The sequence below is a fragment of the Stigmatopora argus genome, chromosome 20 (genome assembly GCF_051989625.1).
Source record: "Stigmatopora argus isolate UIUO_Sarg chromosome 20, RoL_Sarg_1.0, whole genome shotgun sequence".
NCBI classification, from domain to species: Eukaryota; Metazoa; Chordata; class Actinopteri; order Syngnathiformes; family Syngnathidae; genus Stigmatopora; species Stigmatopora argus.
The window spans coordinates 11,516,693-11,537,302 of record NC_135406.1 but is presented as its reverse complement, the minus strand read 5'-3'; the positions used below and the strand labels follow the sequence as shown (position 1 = coordinate 11,537,302).

General features: G+C 39.7%; 1 protein-coding gene, 2 non-coding genes and 1 pseudogene across 4 annotated transcripts in view; 3 read left to right on the top strand and 1 right to left on the bottom strand.

The window, feature by feature from the left end:
* Window positions 1-259, bottom strand: part of LOC144065567 (uncharacterized) — a 16,788-nt gene extending 16,529 nt beyond the window's left edge. For both annotated transcript variants that reach the window (XR_013297204.1, XM_077588540.1), the window contains exon 1: window positions 1-259. This exon is cut by the window's left edge and continues 195 nt beyond it. The gene's annotated coding sequence lies outside the window, so the exon portion shown is untranslated.
* Window positions 260-1,396: 1,137 nt separating this feature from the next.
* LOC144066404 (U2 spliceosomal RNA) lies at window positions 1,397-1,587 on the top strand. Its single transcript, XR_013297576.1, has one exon. It is a non-coding gene; the product is annotated as a U2 spliceosomal RNA (small nuclear RNA).
* A 986-nt stretch (window positions 1,588-2,573) lies between these two features.
* On the top strand, window positions 2,574-2,685 carry LOC144066437 (U5 spliceosomal RNA). Its single transcript, XR_013297602.1, has one exon. It is a non-coding gene; the product is annotated as a U5 spliceosomal RNA (small nuclear RNA).
* A 15,290-nt stretch (window positions 2,686-17,975) lies between these two features.
* LOC144066162 (uncharacterized) lies at window positions 17,976-20,208 on the top strand (annotated as a pseudogene).
* Window positions 20,209-20,610: the final 402 nt, after the last annotated feature.

The following is a 20,610-nucleotide window of genomic DNA, read 5'->3' as shown; positions in this document are numbered from 1 at the left end:
TTAGCTGCCAGCTAGGCCAGGCTAAAGTACGACTCCCAAAACGGATTGAAGATAAACGGACTAACGTTCGAGTCCGCAAACTATTTAATGTTGAGCATGTTGTCGAGGTTTCGTTTCATTTAAGTTAAGTTAAATTGAGGAGAAACAAGAGGCGTACAAACAAAAAGTTACAACCAAAGCCATGTCGAAATGAACGCCGCCATCCCTTCTTCTTCCTCTTGAGGTTTTACGGTCGCTGGCGGCCAACATACTGGAGCATTGTCGCCCTCTACTGTCTCAATACGTCACATTGCCAAGTTCTCAATTCAGATTTTAGACAGAGGAGGGCGATAATGTTCCATTTGGTCTCTAAATGCCACAGCGTGACACTAAATCGAAAAGCTGCATTTTGAGAAAAAGTTAGGTAAATGTTAAGAACATTTAAATGTTACATATGTGTTTGAGCTTATTGCAAGCAACAAATAACACATTTTAATATTAAAATATAAGGGTTTTAAGGTTATTTCACAATTTACCACTGCACCATCACGGATCAGGAAGAGATTGCTTTACCTTTGTAAAATCCTTAGGTTTACTTTAATTAAGGTAGTATGGCAGAGCGGTCCAAGGCGCTGGAATTAGGCTCCAGTCTCTCAGGAGGCGTGGGTTCACATCCCACCACTGCCAATATGTCATGAGATATTAATGGTTCTTTAGTTGGAGTGCTTATGGCTTCTCACTAACCTGGAAACTAAAATGAGAAAACCACTGATGAGAGAGCTGAGTCCCAAACACACTAATAGGAGTGTTGAGTTTGCACACTACTGTGTCGCCGAGAGCACCTCTATTTTCGCTTAAATCATAATGATTTTTATGAGACTCATTTTTGCATATCCACGGTAGAACAATGTTGCTAAAGAATTCAGAGAATTTTTATATTTTAAGTGTGGTAATACTAAAGTAAATGCAGGCATTTTCAGGTATGCAGCCCAGTGGTGCAAGTGATAACCGTATCGGTCTCACAGCTCTGGGGTCCTGGGTTCAAATCCAGATCATCTCCATCTGTGTGGAGTTTGCATGTTCTCCCTGGGCCTGCGTGGGTTTGAGTATGGGTGTGAGACTGCATGGTTGTGCGTCTCCTTGTGCCCTGCGATCGGCTGGCCACCGATTCAGGATGTCCCCCGCCTTTGGCCCGGAGACAGCTGGGATTGGCACAAGCACCCCACGCGATCTTATTGAGGACAAAGCGGTTCAGAAAAGGAGATGAGATGAGTTTCCCTGTTATCACACTAAACGTGTATCGTTGTAGTTTGTTGTATACGTAAATGTATGTTACTATTGACATCCGATGTGTGTTTCCACTATTTTAGGTTGAATTATCTGGAATGAAGTCGTCCTTTGCGCCTGTTTAAGGAATATCGCTTATCGGCCTTTTGACTAAGCTCAAGTGTGGTATCTGTTCTTATCTGTTTAATATCTGTTATGTCTCCTAAATGGGGATCAAATATTAAATTGATATTTGGGACTAGGTGATGGAATAGGAGCTTGATCCTTCCACTCCACGCATCAGCCTTGTACTGCAGTATCTCCATGAGAGATGCAAACCCCTCTATTTGTCAAAATACATATACTAACTTTTGAAATTCCTAAGTTTAATGATTGAAACGACAGAAGCGAATCTGAAATTTCATATATTATTCATGAGGATGAGGGGTGATTTCAATTAACAAATTAAAGCCTTTAGTTTGTAACAAAATCTAAGTTAAACAAGACTGTATAAACATTCACATCTTATATAATAATATATCGGTTTGACGATCATCACTTTTGCCAGTACAGCTTGTTTAAATGCCTGCTCAGCGTCGAGGTGCCACTCTTTTTGCTGTAATATGAAAGCAAAGCGCCACATTGACTACATTCAGCGAAACCAACGCAAGTTTCTGTAGCATATTCAACAATCAATTTGAAGCTTTTGCACACCTCACTTTTACCGGTGCATTTGTCATTTCACTTCTCCTGTCTGTAGTTTATCCTTAACTTCTTGCTCCCCCATATTGGGGATACCAGGTCAAAATAGATGCGGACTTGCGGACGGGAAGATTATTAAGAGGGCAGGCAGCCTTCACGTGACGTGCTTAAAGCATGCTCTGGCTCTGCAACTCCTGTTTAATCCAAATTATTTATTTCATCACAAGTATTGTTAGTTTAGTGAACACATAGTTTCATTATACATTGTTATAAACATCTATTTAAAAAGATAAAAAGTCAGTGAGAGAGACGGGCTCGGGCTCACGATCACACCTCCATTTTGGATCATTTGGTTTAATTACTAATTTCATTGCACCATTAAGTCCAACCCATTTGCACCCAAAGGATGCACGTATGCCCTGGATCATATTATATCACAATGCTCTCCAATCCCCCGGCTGCCTAATACAGGTGCTGAAACGTGATTGGCTGCATAATACAGCTTCTGCAATGTGATTGGCTGCTCAATGGATTGGAACCACGCACTAGTTTTTAGTGCTTTAGCCTGTATTAAACTACTATTGCGGATATAGACGTAGTTCGTTCTGTCAATTCTTCATCAATACACTCTTGCTTCTCTTCAAATCGCACAAATCTTTCGCCTTTTACTAAAGATTTATGTGGAGAGGAACAATAAGATTTTCAATCAAATCTTTGATGCTCTGTGCTAGCAAAGCTTCCTGTTTCTGTCTCAACTAAATATGTAGTATTTAATATTAATCTGGGTTAAAGGTTTTTTCACACAATTTCACTGCTTGCATTTTTGCAGTGTTTACGTCCTCAAGCATCTGACTTTGTTCAATGAACGTAAAAGTAATATGTATGTTGATGTTAATTCCTGAGTGTTTTAATCTATATTATTCTGACGAGGCGGTTTTCAGGTGTCCGTTTCCCTTTTGAACTTTGTATTTTAAAAAAATACCGTCTAGTATTTGGTTTTCAATTTTCGAATCATAATTTTGTTAAACATTATAAAAATGTGATTTATAGAGAAGTGCTATTTTGTTCTAGTTGTATTTTGATTTGTGCCTTTGTTCAGACTTTTTTTGTTTAAAATCATTATCTCGACAAACTAAGAACAAAAAAATATCACACAATTTAAAATTATGACTAACCCCAATTAGCAGATTCATGCAATTTTTTAATGACTGCATTAATGTTCTGCACAACACTAGATGTTAGTAGCAAAGTGCATATCCGACCAAACAAAACAACAGGAACTGTGTGGGGGATGGGCTCCATCGTCAAGTAGGATACTCCAAACGAGCATAATTTGTTCCGGGACTGAGCTCGCATGTCGATATTCTCGTAACTCGAACGAACGTTTCCCATTGAAATGAACTAAAAACAAATTAATTTATTCCAAGCCTCTAAAAAAAACACCAAAAACAGGATATTGGATTGGAGAAACATTTTTATTTGTTCTAATTCACCATCTATTAACAAAGTAACAAATAACTAGTGGTTTAATAGTACTAAAATGTGTTTAATAGTAGTAAAATTAGACAGAGATACTTTTTGCACGGCAACACGCTCGTAACATAACAAACTAATTTAAATAAACTTGGATTACGATGCAGACACACTCAAAAATAAGTTTAATCGAACCTAACACTAAACTTAATTCTAATTTTTTTGACATTTGATACCTTTCTTCTCCCGTGTTGGCTCTATTTGCCAGTCAATATTGACATTTGTTCGATTTTGTCTTCCCTTCAAAATATTCCCAAAATGATGCACACAAATGTCCTCACAATAGGATAACACAGGACCATTTGCCAACGAGAAGTACTATACTCCTCTCGTATTATCGAACAAGCTCCTCCGCCATTCGCATTGGCTAACGGGAAAAAAAACACTGAAAAAATGCAACGCTTCACCCAGTGCTCGTGGAGACATTACACGAGGGCCTTGCGACGGGAAAGACAGTACGCATGAAGTTCTTATGAGCAGCCTCTCGGGTCCGCTGTATGCTCGTATATCAACATTTGTCTCATATCTCAAGATATATATTTGCTCAAAATTTTACTCGCATCTCAAATTGCTCGTATGTCGGGGCACTCGTATGTCGAGGTATTACTGTACTGTAATGCGTGTGTTACACAAATGTATACCCTAGCGTGATATACTGTCAGAGCTATATTTGTACCTTCCGTACAGGACACCCCGAACTGCCCCAAGTTTTATAGACTCATGCTCTGTCTCTTTACCTGGCATCGACTAGTATACCCAGGGTTTTACGCAGTCCCCCTGGACGCGAGTCTCATTTCAAAAAATGGACCTCACGTGCAATGCCCCTTCAAACGCAGACATTCACGTGGACTTACCAGATATGACACCAGATGTCTCTTTCAGAGTGTTAGTCGTCAACCGTCGAGAACCCAAGTCGCCCCTTCGAGTAATCCAGCCCGGAAAAGGGTATTTAAGCGCCATGCACGGTCTTTCCAGATATCGAACGGAAGCGACCTGGATTCTGCTTCGGTATCTTGACCACAGGCTCGAAGGACCAAATGTTAGGTTCATCCTCATTGTAGGTTTATCCTTAGGTTTTTCCGTATTCAGCTTTCAATAAAAAAGGCATCTGTAGTCATATCTACATTTAATTCTTGCAAGAGAGAATACATCCATCCGCGTCTCCGGCCAAGATCATTCTCACAACTCGAAGTCCGTTTCGCTAATTTATTCATAAGGTTTTAACGCCATGCCCCACAGAAGTCTAAACATTCGTAGAGTCTCACAACTATTTTGCACAGTTATCAAAACAATTGTACGTCCTGTCGAATCTTCCCGAAACAGTCCTTGGTTCCCAAGAGCGCTTGTTGTGAGTCCTCCTCCCGAAGCCGTAAACAGTTCTCAGTTCCCAAGAGCACCTGTCCTGAGTCCTCCGAAGCCGAAAACAGTTCGCAGTTCCCAAGAGCAATTGTTGTGAGACCTCTCCATGCCCTGTCCTCTTGATGTGAACCAGTCCTTACTTTAGCAAGGCATGCATTAAAATGGCTTTTATTAATGCCAATAACTCTAACATAAAAGCACAGCGTTCAACACATATATGTATTGTTTAATATTATTACACATTCAGGATGAGCATTACTATTCCTAATAAGTAAATATATTGATTAATATAGTAAGCATGTTTATAATAAGGCTTTCTATTCCTAAGTAAGCATTGCAAACACATTTATAATAATGATTATTCCAACACCTACCCCCACGCCCCCAAACGTCTCTGTCTCCCGTCAGCGAAATCTGCCCAATTTTAGTTAGATTAAACACATTTTATGACTATTAAACCACTAGCTATGTGTTACTTTGTTAATATATGGCGAATTAGAAGAAATAAAACATTTTTTCCAATCCAATATCCTGTTTTTGGTGTTTTTTTCAGAGGGTTGGAACGAATTAATTTGTTTTCAATTCATTTCAATGGGAAACGTCCGCTCGAGTTACGAGAATCTCGTCATACGATCTCAGTCTCGGAACGGATTACGATCGTATGTCGAGGTACCACTGTATGTCAATTTCATTGCAATTTTTTCACGTTGTACTTTTCCTTCCACAATGGTAAGCCTCTCAAAAATGTACCGACAAATTGATTTAATAGGATTAAGCCATGTCTTACTGTCCCAATTATAATAATTCACACTTGACCAAATAACGCAAAATAACAGTTATTTTTTCCACATTGAATTGTAGTTGTAATTAATGTAAATAGGTCAACACACCAATTGGGAGAACTTCAGATAAGATGGCATTCATTTACGTATGTAAGTTTGTTGGTGTTGCGATTTTCAGTGTGGAGGTAATGCAATACCTTGTGTGGTTTTCCACAAATTGTTTGTGAATAGATCCAGTTGTCCTCGCCCGAGACGGTCTAGGCCGCCATATTTCTTCCAGGAGGGAAATCAATATGACACGCTAAACCAGGGGTGGCCAACTCCGGTCCTCGAGAGCCGCCATCCGGTCTGTTTTCCATGTCTCCCTCCACCAACACACCTGAATCAAATAATCAGGATCGGTATCAAGCTTCTGGACGGCTTGCTGATGAGTTGGTCATTTGATTCAGGTGTGCTAGAAGAGGGATATATGGAAAACACACCGGATAGCGGCTCTTGAGGACCGGAGTTGGCCACCCCTGCGCTAAACAATAGAACACAATGAGTTGAGTTTAATACCCCCGCATGGCTAATGTTCCATTCGCAGACGATCGATGGAAACGCCAGAGTGTCTTGAAGACAAGCACGCTCGCTCGCTCGGAGTCATGTGGAATTAAAGCGCCGCTTCACGCTCGCCGATAGCGGCGTTTGACCCTCGCACGTTCAAATTTTTTTATTCATTCGGCGTTAATTATGACAATCGACTTCATGTTTTGCGGCTAAAATGACAATCAGATTTAATTTCTAGTTGTCGTCAATGACGACTAAAATTTGAGCATATTTTAAAAAAGAGGTAGCGTATTTTACGGATTATAAATTGCAGGTTTTTTTTATAGTTTGTTTGGGGGTTATACTCTAGTGCACATGTGTCACAGTGGCGGCCCGGGGGCCAAATCAGGCCCGTCGCATCATTTTGTGTGGCCCGGGAAAGTAAATCACGACTTTCTGTTTTAGAATCCAATTAAAATGAAGAGTATAGATGTATATTAAATTTCCTGATTTTCCCCTTTTTAAATCAACAATTGTAATTTTTTAATCCATTTTTCTGTGTTTTTAGTTCAAAAATCATTTTGTAGAATATAAAAATATATGAAAAAAAGCTAAAATAAACATTGTTTTAGATCTATAAAAAACTGAATATCCAGTTCTTTTAATCCATTTATTTAAAAAAATCTAAATATTATATCTAAAATGGTCCGGCCCGTGTGAAATCAAGTTGACGTTAAAGCGGCCCGCGAACCAGCCCGAGTCTGACACCCTTGCTCTAGTGCAATTTATGTGTGAAAATATTCACTTATTACCATATCATTTCACGTGATTTTTACATTGAACCGCAAAAGGGTGCTCTGGCCCCTTGTTGATCATTTCATCATTGGCGTAGCGTGGGGAACCCGTAGATTTGCCTGTAAAGAAGCCCTTAGCAAAAATTTTTATTTTTTTGTAAAAAATATTCTTACTTTTATCTCTTATTTCTTGTTTTAAAGGCTTTTCCAGATGGCATGACAGTTCTTTGTTTTGGATTTTTTAACATAAAATGCCCCCAAAAGTGCCACTTATATGTTTGTTTGATTTTTAACTCTGTCCTTGTGCATTTTTTTGGGTGTGACCTATCGCCAGCAAACCACAGTATAAATGAAAAGAGGATTCGGATTGGTTTTTATAGGTCGAAAATGTCTCTCAGTAATTCATAGACTATCAAAATAGATGTCAATGGGTGACACGTAACTCGCAACAACGATGTGTTTAGCCACGCTAAATGTAAAAAAGTTTGCCAATGCTAATTAATTAACCATGTCCCTGGGGCGAAAAATGACAGGCGAGCTTCAATTTCAGGGTGTTGAGTTGCAGGCCCTGCGGGGTCCCGCCAAATCGGCCCCTCACAAATCAGACACTTGATAAATATTCAATGACACGCGGGCTCCAGCTCCGTTTTCTTGACGAAGCGGCGTAATACAGCGAGCGGCTGAAGACGAAGGCGGGGAACACAACGTGGTGGTGGCGGCAAAAGAAACAAGTACCGAGCGAGATAGCCTATGTTCATTATTATTAACAGGGTTTCATTTTTTCATTTCAAGTTGGAGGGCGAGATCAAAAATACTGTACTAGTCATTTTCAAGCGTCAAGAGTAATATCGTCTGATGTCACAAAGAATTTTCTGGCCATTTTTCAAAATAAGATTTTTTCAGATTCTTCAAAAAAAAATGAAAGTAATGTAATTTATTTTTTATATTCTCGTTCTGTGGCCCGGTGGTTGCGAACCACAAAGTATTGATCATATCATTATTATTTTTTGTTCATAAAGCTCTATGGGATGGATTCCTTCCACCACAGTGATTTAAGAGAAACTTTAATGCAAGACCATTAAACATGATTCTGAGCTCATGACCCTAATTAATTCATCACAGAGAGCTACTTGACCGCCGGTCAGTAAGCGGCACCATAACAGCTCTCAGGACATTTTTACCACTACAATTATCTACTGCAGTGGTATACATATTTTTTTGTTTTAATGTCTCTTCTATATTATCTCGCTTTATGTGTGAACGTTCAAAAAGCAACATCAATAGTACTATGACTCATATTGTTATTTTTTTCTGATCCAGACCACCACTGGTGAGAGCACCTAGATCTGAAATGGAAATCAAACCCAGTATTTTTAGTAGTGGCCTTTGTGCTATTTTGTGTTTAAACATCATCGATATTGAAAACTAAGCAATTGTTTGGTTTGTAGGCAAAAAGGGGGCGTGGTCGGGCGAGGGGAGATTTTTTTTTTTAAAGTACGGTGACACCCCTAGGTATCATATAGTGTTGATCAGGATACAACATTCCAGTAAAGATACTTCAATATTTTTGGAATCTTTTGACCACCCTAATTGGATTGGATAACTTTATTCATCCCGTATTATTCGGGAAATTTCATTGTGACAGTAGCAGAGGGTGATAAGACAGAACAACAAAGCAAAAGCACAAAGTACAAAGCAAATCAAAGTAAATGGGATCATTAAGAATCACCAAATCAAATCATTAAGACAGAAAAGCAGCAAAAACACAAAACGAGCAAGAGTGGACGGAGCTAATTGCGAAAATCTCCCTGTAATTGCTGGTCAAAAGCAAGGTATTGAGTTAAAAGGTGTCTTCGTTTCAGAGTCATGTTTCACCATTTACAGGATTAAAGTCAGGAAAAGATGCAGGACAAAAAAACACACACATCTAGGAGGTGGGTGTTCCCTACTTTGTACATTTCCCGGCAATCGATATCGACAGAGTCCCCTAATCAGTCCCACGCAAAAAGATGGGGTCGGGACATCCCTATTTATTGGAGTTAATTAGCGATCCACGATCCGGCAAGTTTGAAAGATGGCGCTGAAGTCAGTGGCAAAGGTTGAAGCGATAAAAGTTGAGCTAAAATAGATGTCTTGAATTCTCTCATCAGATATTCACGTCACATTCATTGGCCGGGAGGAAGACAAATGAGCCCGAAGATACTTAAGGCGGTATAAATATCCCAGTATCGATAGAAGGCCATGATGGTGATGCTGTGTCTCTGGTGAGAAATTTGACAAAGGAAATGAGATCTATGAGTACTTTATGGCCTTGAGCTGCTCGCTGGATGTCACCAAGGAGCGGCAGTTACCAGAATGATGGTCAATTTTTTTTCTCCTGACAACTTGACGCAAACATCCCTATTGAACGCTGTGGCGTTGACAAATTGGTTTGCGATCCCTTTTCTCCAGCGCCTTCTCCCCAGGTCTGCTTTGAAACAGGATGATTCTCGTCTCCAGTTATTTTTAGTTCAGGAAGACTGCAAAAAAAGGGAATTTTCGAGCGGGTATTGGCAGACATGAGCCGCCAAATTCAACTGAGTTTGTCCGAACTCTTGGCGAGTGCAATTTTGCAACGTGAATTTAGTTCTTTATAGTTTAGTCTTTTGTCTCCAGTCGTTTATTGTCCAAGGAAAAAACGGGAATTTTCAAGCAGGTATTGGCAGACATGAGCAAGCCAACGCTCCCATCCGTGCTCGCCGAATTCAATTGAGTTCGTCCGAACTGTTGGCAAGTGCAACTTTGCAACGTGAATTTAGTCCTTTATAATTCAGTCTTTTGTCTCCAGTCATTTATTGTCCAAGGGGAAAAAACGGGAATTTTCGAGCGGGTATTGGCAGACATGAGCCGCCGAATTCAATTGAGTTTGTCCGAACTCTTGGCGAGTGCAATTTTGCAACGTGAATTTAGTTCTTTATAGTTTAGTCTTTTGTCTCCAGTCGTTTATAGTCCAGGGAAAAAAAACGGGAATTTTCAAGCGGGTATTGGCAGACATGAGCCGCCGAATTCAATTGAGTTTGCCCGAACTGTTGGCGAGTGCAATTTTGCAACGTGAATTTAGTTCTTTATAGTTTAGTCTTTTGTCTCCAGTCGTTTAGAGTCCAGGGAAAAAAACGGGAATTTTCAAGCGGGTATTGGCAGACATGAGCAAGCCAACGCTCCCATCCGTGCTCGCCGAATTCAATTGAGTTCGTCCGAACTGTTGGCAAGTGCAACTTTGCAACGTGAATTTAGTCCTTTATAGTTCAGTCTTTTGTCTCCAGTCATTTATTGTCCAAGGGGAAAAAATGGGAATTTTCGAGCGGGTATTGGCAGACATGAGCCGCTGAATTCAATTGAGTTTGTCCGAACTCTTGGCGAGTGCAATTTTGCAACGGGAGTTTAGTTCTTTATAGTTTAGTATTTTGTCTCCAGTCGTTTATAGTCCAGGAAAAAAAGGGAATTTTCAAGCGGGTATTGGCAGACATGAGACGCCAAATTCAATTGAGTTTGCCCGAACTGTTGGCGAGTGCAATTTAGCAACGTGAATTTAGTCCTTTATAGTTCAGTGTTTTGTCTCCAGTCGTTTATAGTCTCTAGTCGTTTATAGTCCAGGGGAAAAACTGGAATTTTCAAGCAGGTATTGGCAGACATGAGCAAGCCAACGTTCCCAACCGTGCTCGCCGAATTCAAATGAGTTCGTCCGAACTGTTGGCAAGTGCAACTTTGCAATGTGAATTTAGTTCTTTATTGTTCAGTCTTTTGTCTCCAGTCGTTTATAGTCCAGGGGGAAAAAACGGGAATTTTCGAGCGGGTATTGGCAGACATGAGCCGCCAAATTCAATTGAGTTTGTCCGAACTCTTGGCGAGTGCAATTTTGCAACGTGAATTTAATTCTTTATAGTTTAGTCTTTTGTCTCCAGTCGTTTATAGTCCAGGGAAAAAACGGGAATTTTCAAGCGGGTATTGGCAGACATGAGCAAGCCAACGCTCCACACCATGCTCACCGAATTCAAATGAGTTCATCCGAACTGTTGGCAAGTGCAACTTTGCAACGTGAATTTAGTCCTTTATAGTTCAGTCTTTTGTCTCCAGTCGTTTATTGTCCAGGGGAAAAAAACGGGAATTTTCAAGTGGGTATTGGCAGACATGAGCAAGACAACCGTGGTTAGCGAATTCAATTGAGTTGTGTGAAGTGAATCTATACGTGCGGTTCTTGAGCTTAGCTGGGATTTTAATTAATATCAAGAGAATGGCGTAGCAGCGAAGCATGTTTATGAGTTCAAGCTCCGCCTTTTGAAGAGCTTTATCGCTGGATTTTATTTTTCAATTGATTGCTTGTTTTGACTTTTTAATCAGGTGCCACTGGAAGTCATAGCAACACAACTGTAAAAAAAAAAATAGTTTAACCTTTCGCCTACATTCGCCAGAATTGAATTGAATTTTGCTTTATTCAGGTTACATTTTTTCGTTATATTATATTTACTTTAATATAACACTTTAAAGTGGGTTTTCTCATTTTTGTTAGTTTTCCTTTTTCCCGAAATGAAATTACTTTGAGTGTATTAGTTTGATTTTTTTTTTTCTAATTTGGATTATTTGCCGGGTACAAGGATACAAAAAAAATGCTGAACAAAAGATAACATATTTTAACATATTCTAAAATGCCATCCTTAATTCTACGTTTTTGTTTTCGTCTTTTATTTATTTTGCCCTTTTTCTCGTTTGTTTTAACTGTAAAGCCTCTTTGAAAAAGATCTGTTATTTTCAATTGAGTCCTTTTGATGCATGTGAAAACGTTTCTGTGGGATCAGAAAAGAAAAGTAACAGCAACTTCTTAATTTTATGAACAGAAAATTCCGCTCGATGTCATTTCTTGAAATTCTAATCTCCGTTTATTTCAATTTCATTTCAATTTTTTCTCGTTGTACTTTTCCTTCCACAACGGTAAGCCTCTCTCAAATGAAGATTCCGAGCCACTTGACAGAGATGAACTCATTTTTTTGCCGATGTGAACAGAATGATTGAGTGGAGATGTTTTCAAAAATTGGAGACCTTTCAATTGCCACTCACTCAACCAACAAATTGATCTCAGCGCGTGATAAAGTCATACTTGGGCGGAGTCAACCAAAATCATCTCAAAATATCATGAGTTGATTTTCATAACTCATTCACTGGCATATACAACTATAGGCCGCCGGTGATTTCTGTCAGGGTTCCCACTCGGTGGTCGTCATGGCGACGCCAAGCGCAGCGGCTCATTCCCATCTCTCATCAAGAGACAATTGCGTCAGTGATATCGAAAAATACATCACCAAATGTATATTTATTTCACTTTGAAACACACACAGTTCCTTCTATTCTTTGATCGTCAACTCTAGCTTTAGTTTTTATTTTTATTTTTCCTTTGATGCGGACTTAAACAAAAGATGAGTGCGGACACACATTTTACTGGACTTTTTTTGGCTTTTAAACTCTGTAAAGTGTTCAGTTTTCAAGAAAAAAATATTTATAATAAATATATGAAAGCTAATATTGGTATAATTGGCTGGGAAATGATCTCCACAACATCAGAAAATGATGCAAAAGACTATTAATATAGAAGTAAATCCTCCCAGCATCGGGCAGCCAAAGGGTTAAAATGGTCAGAGAGCATATTTTGTACACAAATCCGTTCCAAAAAATGACAGAAATGAATGAAATTGCTTTCTAAGTTGGCTTCCTTTCTCAGCTGCCTTGGCCCCACCCACAAAAACAATCTCCAAACAGAAGATGACATCACAACCAGAATGCACTGTAAAATTTGCCAGTCTGCTAGCATGCTAGCATGTCCCAGACAAGATGAGTCCACAGACACAATGACATAAATTGCCCAGTGGCGCAAGTGGTTAGCGCGTCGGCCTCACAGTCCTGGGGTTTTGGGTTCAAATCCAGGTTGTGTGGAGTTTGTATGTTCTCCCGGACCTGCGTGGGTTCCCTCCGGGTACTCCGGTTTCCTCCCACATTCCAAAGACATGCATGGTAGGCTAATTGGACACTCTAAATTGCCCCTAGGTATGGTTGTCCTTTGTCTCCTCGTGCCCTGCGATGGGCTGGTCATTGATTCAGGGTGCCCCCACCTGTGACCCGGAGACCGCTGGGATTAGCTCTAGCACCCCCGCGATCCTAATGTGGATAAAGCGGTTGAGAAAATGAGATGAGATTTCTAATAATGCTAATCATTTCTAATCATGCTAATCATTTCTAATAATGCTAATCATTTCTAATAATGTTAATCATTTCTAATAATGCTATGGTTTCTAATAATGCTAATAATTTCTAATAATGCAAATCATTTCTAATAATGCTATTCATTTCTAATCATGCTAATCATTTCTAATCATGCTAATCATTTCTAATCATGCTAATCATTTCTAATCATGCTAAATTTTTCTAATAATGCTAATCATTTCTAATAATGCTAATCATTTCTAATAATGCTAATCATTTCTAATAATGCTAATCATTTCTAATAATGCTATGCTTTCTAATAATGTTAATCATTTCTAATAATGCTAATCATTTCTAATAATTCTAATAATTTCTAATCATGCTAATCATTTCTAATAATGCTAATCATTGCTAATAATGATAATAATTTCTAATGTTTTTTTACTCAGATCCCTCGGCTCCACCCACAAAAAATCTCCAAACCAAAGATGACATCACACCCCAAATGTTGCCAGTCTGCTAGCATGCTACGTGCATCCAACCAGACCAACCAGAAGCAATTGGACTTCAAATGGATCGGCCACCAAAGCCCCCCCCCGGATGAGTCTTTTCAGGTTTTTAAAACACACCCAAACATCCTTTCAATGTCACCTGTAACTTAAGAGGAATGACGCAGCCGATTTACACAGCTGTCTTAACCGCACTCCTTTCAGATGAAGATAAATGAGTCCATTTCAAAAGTAATTATCCAAGCTAGCCTGTGTTTATTACTTAAATATCTCGTCTTCATCCCAGTGGCTTGTAAACTGCAATTACCGTAATTACTCGAATATAACGCGCACTCGAAAATAACACGCAGGTAATTTCGGGCCAAAAATATCTGGAAAAACGCAGTAATCGAATATAGTGCGCACCTAAAATTTCCCGCTGACGAAAATCAGAAATCTTACCTTTTTTTCTTCGTTTCACGATTGTTTTGTTCAAACAAATTTATTCATTAGAATCCTTCAAATGAAGAGTTCCTCTCTCTCTTTGTCTGTCCTCTTATTATGATCGCGCCGCGTCGCTGGGTCGTCGCAGCGCGATCGGGGGCATCTGTTACGGTCGCGCCGCGTTGTGCGACGCGACCGTGGATGTAGGTAGACCCAAATGCAGGAAGCAGGAGAGGACGAGGCATTCAGCGTGATACGGAGTCCTTTATTGAATCAACCAAGGCGTGGAAACAAACGTGGCCGCATGCGGCGCGCATACGGACAGAGGCAACAGAATAACGACAGCTAGCGACCGCTAGCAACCGCTAACAACAGTCAATGATAGTCAACGATAGTGAACGATCCGGCGACGTGTGATGACGCGTCGCTACTTAAATACAGGAAACGAAAGCAATCAATGGATTGGCTACAGCCGGTATGCGTCAACTTCCTCTTCCTCCCACAACACATCATCCGATTGGCTTTACGAGATGACGTAAAATCCGTGCGTCGGCTCTACGAGATGACGTAAAATCCGTGCGTCAAAGTGAGTTTGACAATGCTTTTTTCGATCGAAAATTTGTAATTTATTTTAGTTATTGATTATAACACGCACCCCCAACTATTGGAATTAATTATATAGCAAAAATCTGCGTGTTATATTCGAGTAATTACGGTAGGCCCTCTTTGCTTTTTGTTCCCTCTGAAGTCAATCGTTTAGTTTTGTTTTTTGCTGATAGTCATCATGTGATTCGTCTCACCGCCCGTCCCGATAAATTATTGGCGTAAACAATGAGAGTGTTTGTAGAATTGGAATTCATTCCAGCTAAGGGATGAGAAACCCTTAAAAGAGTGATACGCTTGTTAAATAGAGATTTTTTTTGTGTGTGCGTGTCAAAGCACAGCTTTTGGTGATCCATTTTACAGGCTGATAAGAAGAAAGGTTTTGAGAGCAGCTCAGGCGTTTGGTGTTTTCGCCATTTTGCTTTTTCAAACACCTCTAAATCCACCTTTTGCTTTTGTTTGCAGACATTTTAAAATCACAGATTCAATGCAAATAGAACAAGAAAAAAAATATTTGAAAGTCAAGCCTAGTTTATGGATTGCAGTATAGACATTATATCCATTTGAAGCGGGAAGGCTGGCATTGAGGGATTCAACCGCCATTGATGGCCAATCCGTTTCAAACCGATTGGACGCCTACTCGTGACGAATTCGTTGTCAAATCACCCGCTTCTTTTGATCCTTTTAGCCTTTTCGCTCTATCGCTGCCAATGGCTCGGAAACTTTGACTTCACTGTGTCGCCACTATTTTTTTTTAAAGATTATTCTCTCTCAGTCCCAATGCTAACTAATATGGAATAGTTTTTCCGTATTTCACTTCATTTGCAGCCGCCTCAGTCCGACTCCATTTAATGTTTTGCGTTCAGATTGTGGCACCACCATTGACGGAATGATTGGGCGTGTGTTTCCGCCGTGTTGTGTGAAAATGAGCACCAACGGTCAATTAGTCACGGCCAAGACTTCTGCAGATTGTGTCCGATTGATTGTGGAATGATCTGCTCCCAAAGCAGTGGATGCTGGAATTGATTTACCGATGACAACAATGGTGCCAAAACAGGAGCTTTAAAAGCCCGCTGGAATGAGTCCTCACAGTCCAAGCGGATTGGACAAATATCGGCGTCAGTAGCAGCCAGAAATGATAAAAAAGTGGCCTTAAAACGTTGCAGATGATTTCTATTTAAACCACGTGTCAAAGTGGTGGCCCGGGGGCCAAATCTGGCCCGCCGCATCATTTTGTGATCTGAATGTCACCACTATTTTGTCTTTAAATTGTGTACCGGATGACTGGATCACACCTAATTAATACTTCCCATTTTGACTATCGTATTTTCACGACTATATGGCGCCTCGTATTTTTAGCCGCAGTGTCAGTAACGAGTGCTATTTCATTATTTTAAACACACAAAGGACGCACCGTTTTTTTAGACGCATATGTTATATATTAAATATGAATATCTAACCGCAATAGCGCTGGCTGCCGGAAGCAGCCCCAGACTCTTTTTCCGGTTTCTGGTGCGCAGTGACTGCTGGGATATATAGTTCTTGCACGCTACACCTACACGCTAAAAACATTTTTTTTAATAAGGCAACGGAAGGAAAACTGAGTTCGGTTGTACTTTATTTAGCCATTTTACAACTTACTCACGTCATCATCACACACAAATCCATCAAAGTCCTCATTTTCTGTGTATGAATTGAAAAATTGTCCAAACGAGTCATCGAAAACACTGAGTTTTATACGTTTGTCCAGGCGGCCACAATCCATTCGCCAATAGTAGCTAGCTGGTAGCTAGCGTAACTTTTCCACTGGTGCTTTCCATGCTTTGTCAAGCTGTATTGATGTCGATGTATACAGGCCACAATCCATTCGTAAATAGTAGCTAGCTGGTAGCTAGCGTAACTTTTCCAACGGTGCTTTCCATGCTTTGTCAAGCTGTATTGATGTCCATGTATACAGGCCACAATCCATTCGTAAATAGTAGCTAGCTGGTAGCTAGCGTACTTTTTCCAACGGTGCTTTCCATGCTTTGTCAAGCTGTATTGATGTCGATGGATACAGGCCACAATCCATTCGTAAATAGTAGCTAGCTGGTAGCTGCCGTAACTTATCCAACAGTGCTTTCCATGCTTTGTCAAGCTGTATTGATGTCGATGTATACAGGCCACATTCCATTCGTAAATAGTAGCTAGCGTAACTTTTCCAACAGTGCTTTCCATGCTTTGTCAAGCTGTATTGATCTTGATGTATACAGGCCACAATCCATTGGGTGTATTGACAAAAGAACTACTACATATCCCAGCAGTCACTGCGCAGTACTTTGTCTATGGGAAAATAGTAGAGTCGGGGTCCCCTATCAACTGATTCATTTTATTTTATCATGATAACAATTTTAGTATTGGTCCATATATAAAGCGCACTGGATTATTAGGCGCCCTGTCTATTTTGGAGAAAATTTAAGACTTTTATGTGCGCCTTATAGTCGTGAAAATACGGTACATGTAGTGATACATTTCTTTTTGTCTTTGCAGGTTTCAGGGAAAATCTTATTCCTGATGGGCAGGAGTTTTTTGGATTTAAAGAGCTCCCCCAAATCAAAGGGGAGGAGCCAGAATTCCCTCAACAACAAATGAGAGAAGAGCAACTTCCAATCCAAAAGGAGGAAGATGATGTCACCTGGTCACCTGGTGAGGCCTTGACAAGGCAAGATGATCTGGGCGAGGCCAGCAGAGGGGCGGAGCCTACAAACACCTCATCATGGCCTAAAATTAAAGAGGAGGAGCCAGAGTTCTCTCAACAAACAATGATAGATGAGCAACTTCCAATCAAAAATAAGGAAGATTATGTCACCTGGTCACCTGGTGTGTCCGTGAAGTGGGATGATCTGGAAGAGGCCAGCGTAGGCGTGGAGCCTGAAAACGCCTCAACTTGGCCCCAAATCTTAGAGGAGGAGGAGCCAGAGTTCCCTCAACAGTGCAAAAGAGAAGAGCAACCTCCAATCAAAAACGAGGAATGTGTCAAATGGTCAACTGTTGAGCCTTTCAAGAGTGAAGATGATCTGGGTGTGGCCAACAGAGGGGCGGAGCTTCTGAGTGGCAGCTCAACAGAAGGATGGCGAGCAGAAAATTTCATTGCTCCTTTATCAGATGACAACGACTTGCTTTTTGACAATGATGATGTTGAGATGTCAAGGAAAATCCCAGGGGCGACAAACTCTGCAAATGCTTTCACTGTGGGAAAACTTTTGGGAAAAAGTCTAATTTGAACAGACATGAGGAGCCACACTGGGGAGAAATCCTTATCTTGTACAGTTTGTGGTAAAACATTTACACACAAGGGACATTTTAAAATGCACACAATAACACACACTGGTGAAAAACCATTTTCTTGTGCAGTTTGTAGTCGAAGATTCACATACAAAAGAAGCTTAAAAACCCACATAAGACACACACTGATGAAAAACCATTTTCATGCTCAGTTTGTGGTAAAACATTTACTGAGAAGAGAAATTTAAAAAGACACACAAGAACCCACACTGGTGAAAAACCATTTTCGTGTTCAATTTGCGGTAAAGCCTTTTCTCAAAAGCAAGATTTACAAGCACACACAAGAACCCACACTGGTGAAAAACCTTTTTCTTTTTCAGTTTGCGGTCAAGCATTCACACACAAAAAAGAGCTTAAAATCCCACACAAAAACCCACACGGTTGAAAAACCATTTTCCTGCTCAGTTTGTGGTCAAGCATTCACAAAGATGGGAAACTTAAAGAGTCATGCAAGAATTCACACTGGTGAACAAACATGTTCAAGTTCAGTTTGTGGTCGCACATTCACACACAAGGAAAGCTTAAAAACCCACATAAGAACCCACACTGGTGAAAAACCATTTTCTTGTTCAGTTTGTGGTCAAAGATTCACACACAAGGAAAGCTTAAAAACCCACACTGGTGAAAGACCATTTTCTTGTTCAGTTTGTGGTCGAAGATTCACACACAAGGAAAGCTTAAAAACCCACATAAGAACCCACACTGGTGAAAAACCATTTTCTTGTTCAGTTTGGGGTCAAGCGTTCACACACAAAAAAAGCTTAGAATCCCACGCAAGAACCCACACTGGTGACAAACCATTTTCCTGCTCAGTTTGTGGTCAAGCATTCACACAGAAGGAACACTTAAATAGACATGCAAGAATACACACTGGTGAAAAACCATTTTCCTGCTCAATTTGTGGTCATGCCTTTTCTCAACAGCAACCCTTAAAAAGGCACACAAGAACACACAGGTGAAAAACCATTTTCGTGCTCAGTTTGTGGTAAAACATTTACTGAGAACGGAAATTTAAAAAGACACAAGAACTCACACTGGTCAAAAACCATTTCCGTGTTCAATTTGCGGTAAAGCCTTTTCTCAAAAGCAAGATTTACAAATACACACAAGAACCCACACTGGTGAAAAACCATTTTCGTGTTCAGTTTGTGGTCAATCATTTGCACACAAGAAAAGCTTAAAAACCCACACAAGAACCCACACTGTTGAAAAACCATTTTCGTGTTCGGTTTGCGGTAAAGCCTTTTCTCAAAAGCACCACTTAGAAGGCCACACAAGAAACCACACTGGCCAAAAACTATTTTCCTGCTCAGGTTGTGGTCAAACATTTTCCCAAAGGAGAAGCTTAAAAGAACACTTATTAACCCACTCTGGAGAACAATGTTTTCCTGCTCAGTCTGTGGCCACAGATTCGCTACAACAGCCCAATTAAAAAGCTACACAATTCAAAAACCTTCTCCAGGCGCAGTTAATGTTCCAACATTTTAAAATAAGGGAACCTGAAAAGACTTAACAACCCGCACAGGAGAAAAGTTGTGGCAGGAATATCTTAAAAACACAATTACCAACATCGGTCACAGACCCTTTTCCTGCTTAGCTTCTTGCCAGAGATTTAGTCGTAATGACAGACTTAAAAGATGCAAATGTGGTCTGATAAGCAGTGGCCAATCACGGCTTGGCTTGCTTTATCAATTTCCATATGAAAGATCATTGTAATCAAAGTATAATTGTATTTTGCATTCTGAAAATCTTGTTTACACTTTTTAATGTGTAATATCGATCCACACGATTCAAATACAGTAATAGCTTAAGATACGAGCTTACTGCATGATCGAGCTAGTTTGTCAATTTACTCGTATCTCAAGTCAATTCTTCCCATAGAAATGAACAAAATACAAATTAATCCGTTTCCATCCTAAAAAAAAAAAAACAGGATGTTACAACGGAAAAAAACATCTTTATTGTTCTAATTTTCCACTGACTCACAATCGGAAACCATCTGGTGTGCTCATATCTCAAATTTGTCTCGGATCTCAAGGAAAAAAAATTGCTCAGCATTTTCCTCGTATCTCAAATTTCTCCTATGTTGGAATACTTGTATGTCAAGGTATAACTGTATAAGAAAATTGAGTGTCGTTGAAGATTTTATTTACTTCACAATTCTATCCGAAAGAATAGAGCGTAAATGAGGAAATTACAAAGTAATTAATCAATAATGTGATGTAAATAATATGGAAAATATGTCTTCACAGTTAAAAACATGCCTAAGAAATTTGAAAAAATGCAGTTTTTGTCTATTGATTTGCTAGCAAATCCAATAAGAATATTGAGTGTTATTCAAACATGATACATTTTAATGAAAATGATTGATATATTGAATCTAGGATCTAAGAATCATTAGTAGAAATATGGTGTGAAAGACAATGAATTTGCTCAAAATAAATAAGTAGTACAATGTCCTTATACTTTTGTCATATTATAAGATGATACACGTTTTTAAACCGATTTAACTTGTCATCTTTTTGGTAGTTCCAATAAAGCTCTCTTTTTGGTGAAAAATACTTTTGGGGTCTTTTTGTT